General features: G+C 35.3%; 1 long non-coding RNA gene across 1 annotated transcript; it reads right to left on the bottom strand.

The window, feature by feature from the left end:
- Positions 1-3,042: 3,042 nt before the first annotated feature.
- On the bottom strand, positions 3,043-3,652 carry LOC127159912 (uncharacterized). Its single transcript, XR_007826599.1, has 3 exons — positions 3,503-3,652; positions 3,248-3,362; positions 3,043-3,126 (listed from the first exon to the last, which is right to left on the bottom strand). It is a non-coding gene; the product is annotated as an uncharacterized LOC127159912 (long non-coding RNA).
- Between the last annotated feature and the right edge of the window lie 367 nt (positions 3,653-4,019).

The following is a 4,019-nucleotide window of genomic DNA, read 5'->3' as shown; positions in this document are numbered from 1 at the left end:
TTGTTTAATCAGTGTTTATTTGCATATGTTTGATTTAATGTGAATGTGTAAATGGTTTTCAGAATATGGTTGTGATTATATTTCTTTATTGTTCCTTTAGACCATTAATACAGATATCACTGTCAGAGAATAATTGGTGCAGATGACAACCCAAAGACTGTTAAATAAATGCATCTTTGTGAAGAATCTCTTCTCCAATCCCTGATTCTCTTACCGGAATCCTGTCCATATTTGGCCGCCTCAACCAGTGTAATATAGAGTTGTAGCGTGACTCTGCTACACTGATATTTTTATAATATTATTTATTGTTTTCTGTTTTGTCCACCAGGTGGCACTGTGTCAGGCTTACTTTAAGAGGGAGAATTCTGACCCCTATCACCCTGCCCCCACTTTTTATTAATTTAAATTGCATATGTATCAGTCCCACCCACACTTTCTTTTATAAATTACTTGATTGAACTTCCTTGAACTTTAAAGTGGTTTAATGGACACCTTGTCTTCAAAAACTGGAAAATTCAAACAGAGAAATGAAAGGAAATTTATTGGTGCTCTAAAAATGTTTCCTTACTGAAATGACAGTGAGATTGGATTGCACGTTTGTTTTGAGAAGATGGCATCACATTGTGTTTGTGTGTTGCCTTTGCTGGCCTTCAGATTCCGCTAATGAATTGTAAATCACCAACATGTATTAAAATGTGTATTCCCATTCTGTATCCCACTCCCTGAATTCAGTTTTGTGCTTAATGTGAGAATTCTATTTAATATTGAAGAATTCAAGTATTGCGGGATGAGTATCCCAGTTATCTGAGTTAGGCTATCTATTTATTCTAAGGCTTTATGTATGCTATTTCTATTTGATTTAATAGCTTATGGTAAAGAAATGTTTTATAAAACTATTTTTTTCCCTTAACACAAGTATACGCACTGTAAACTAGGTAGATTAAGGACAGTGACTTTAAAGCCATCTTTCCCCTGTAGTTATACATTTATGATGGTGATTAGACGTCCCTGTTTTCCAGAGACTGGCTTGGATTTTGGTTTCCTTTCCCTGACTCGACCTGTATCAAAAATGTCCCCGTTTCCTGTTAAAATTGTTAAAGTTTAACACCAACCTACAAATGCACTGTAAAAAACTTGACCAACATAACAGGCAGGTTATCTGAGCAATCATGTCATAACTACTTTCAGCCCTCTAGCTGAAAAGATAAAATAGCCAAGCTAAAAGCTAGACCTACTTGGTTGCGTTATGCTACCTTGTGCAGAACACTATTATAACAATTATCAAAAGAGACATTGATTTCAAGGTAGTCAAACTATTTATGTTAACTCCCATTTATGTCAGCCCCTTTGGGTTTTATGACTTTTTTTCTTGGATGAAAATGAGACTGTGAGGGATAAACCTAGTCTTTACAATGACACACACTGTGTATAAAGCCCTACGTATACTTTCCATAAGTCACAGCAAACTCACACCTGTTTTATTTTTGAATGCATTTACAGTTACACTAATTACAATAAATTACATTATATAAAGAAAAATTAATGATGTGCCATTGAATTATTAGAAAATCATGCACACCCAGGGTGGTTTTGGACCCATTAAAACTATTAATGCAAAGATGTTAGAAAAAAATATTTTTCTTTGAAGCTAGAAACTGCCAAGATATTTAAAAAAATAATAATTTTAATACAGCAAAAACTAATCAACTAATGTAAGTAAAACATTCTCAAGCTAAGGCTCCGAAGTAGCTCAAGCTAACACTCCAAGTAGGCCTATTACTTACAAACAAAAGGATAAATAAATATATTAATCAAAAAAACAAATGAAATAATATTTTTTAAAAATAGAATCTTTTTAAAAATAGATTTTTTAGGTAGGTCTATCTAAAGGCTATTACAGAAATAGACTACAGACATTTCTTGAAGTAATAAATGTTGAAATAAAACAATACAAAATCTTTACTGTATACATTAAACATGATTCTTATTAAAGTTAATAAGTGATTCAGTCAGGAAAAGTGAGTGATTTTCTCTTTTTCTTTTGTTGTTTGATTAATATTTATAACGCGGTCGGCTGCTGCAGGTTTACGCTGCTGTCGCTTTAAGATCTGACTCACAGATCAAATATTTTGACGCATCAGTATTTCTCCCAACTGTTCAGGTTTACTTAAGACAAAACCGACTTCATTTATATGAATAGTCTCTAAGACGAGCATGTGTGTAGCAATAACAGAATATATTAGAAGCGAAAGAGAACTCTGTATTCACACACTGACTGAGAGGCGCGCTCTGTGAGCGCGCTTTGAGTGTGTGCGCACATAAACCCGTCGGCTTTCAAGTAGCTACTGGACAACACTTAAAAACACATGCAAATACTGAATATCACTTTCGTGATAATGTATCGAGTCAACTGTTTGTAATTGTAATGCATCGAGAAACTGTACATTTCCGTCAACTGTCTCTGGACTCGGATGGACTCGGCATATTTTCCGAGTCCGAAAGGCTCGAGTCCGAGTCAAGTCCGAGTAAAAATCCATCCGTGTCCGTGACAAGTCCGAGTCGCCTAAAAATTGTACTCTAGACCGGACTCGAGTCCGAGTACGAGTCCGAGTCCGAGTACCCCAACTCTAGATCATAAACATCTTAAAGACATCTAATAGACATCTATTTGACATCTGATAAGAAACGTCCGTATTGAAGATGAGCAATCAATCGTCTTGCAGATGTAAATGCAGACGTCACATAGACGTCTCCAAGATGAACCTGTGCTATCAGGGTGATTTCCATTTCAGACATCTGCACTCCTTAATATTTATAGTCACAATCAGTCAGTCATAATCAGACAAACAATAGAAAAATAAAATCAACTGATAATTTTGATTGCAAATGTTCTTTGTTATCATTTTAAAGCTATTTAAAGAATTGTTTTTTATTTTATTGCCTTTTTTTATGTTGCTGTTGCAAAGAAAATCATTCTAATGTAATCATTCTAATTCAGAAAGTGTTATATACCCAGCTAAAACTACTCCATCTTCTCAAAGCCTCGTTTCAAGACAGCATCCCACTTGAAGGCACATATGTAGCTTTTCTTAACATGACAAGAGGCGTCATTCCATTTGCCAGTCTCTGAAAATGTCAATGAACGAAAGAGATTATTCTAACTTCTGCAGTGTGTCTTACCAAATATTTTAAAAGTTAAAATGAAATGTGACTATCTTATAACCCATTGGTGTTTGTCTGTTCTTACCTTTCCAGTTCATCTCCACACATTCCTCTGTGCTAGTGTACATGTGGTTGGGCTCACCACGTGTCCAAATTTGAAAATCCTAAAAGGATCCATTAGTCCAAAGAAATGTACCAGACTGAGAGAATGAGAAGGAGATTTTAAAGAAGAAAAAATAAATAGTGTGTGCATGTAACTGAAAAACAGGAAATAACAACTTAATAATTTCTCTTTGCTCTCCCTATTTATGACCCTCTTCACACCTCTGTCTTTTTTTACCTTAAATAATTCAAAGGCTCCAAGCCAGAAGCGCAGGTTGTTTGGGTTGAATTTTTGCACCATGCAGAGCAAGTAATCATTATGCTTTTTACTATGCACTGACACCAGGTGTGCACCAGGGGCTGTGGCCCTACACTTGAACTGGATATGAAAAAGGAAGAACAGTTTAATGACTGCACATAACATTGATTCATTTATTTTATTTTTTTGTTACATTACAATGACAAAAAAAAAAAAAACCCTACCTCAGCAGCAAATTTGAGAGGCCATTTGAAGTATTTGACACAGTGACTGCCCACATTATACCAGTCAGTGAAGCCGTACACTTTGCACGACTTAGGCATAACGCACGACTCAGTGACATTTGTACGGCCAGCAACAAACCCTAAATGACAAACTTACATAAACTATACGCACAAACTATGTGGTCACATGCTTTTTGTTAACAATACCTGGTTTACCGTTAATTATCAGGTTCTCATTAAGGAATGGGCCTGAAGTAATGGGTAAAATTTTG

This window comes from Labeo rohita, unplaced genomic scaffold (assembly GCF_022985175.1).
Source record: "Labeo rohita strain BAU-BD-2019 unplaced genomic scaffold, IGBB_LRoh.1.0 scaffold_2628, whole genome shotgun sequence".
Lineage (NCBI taxonomy): Eukaryota > Metazoa > Chordata > Actinopteri > Cypriniformes > Cyprinidae > Labeo > Labeo rohita.
The sequence above is the reverse complement of the archived record's forward strand: the minus strand, read 5'-3'. Positions and strand labels throughout refer to the sequence as shown.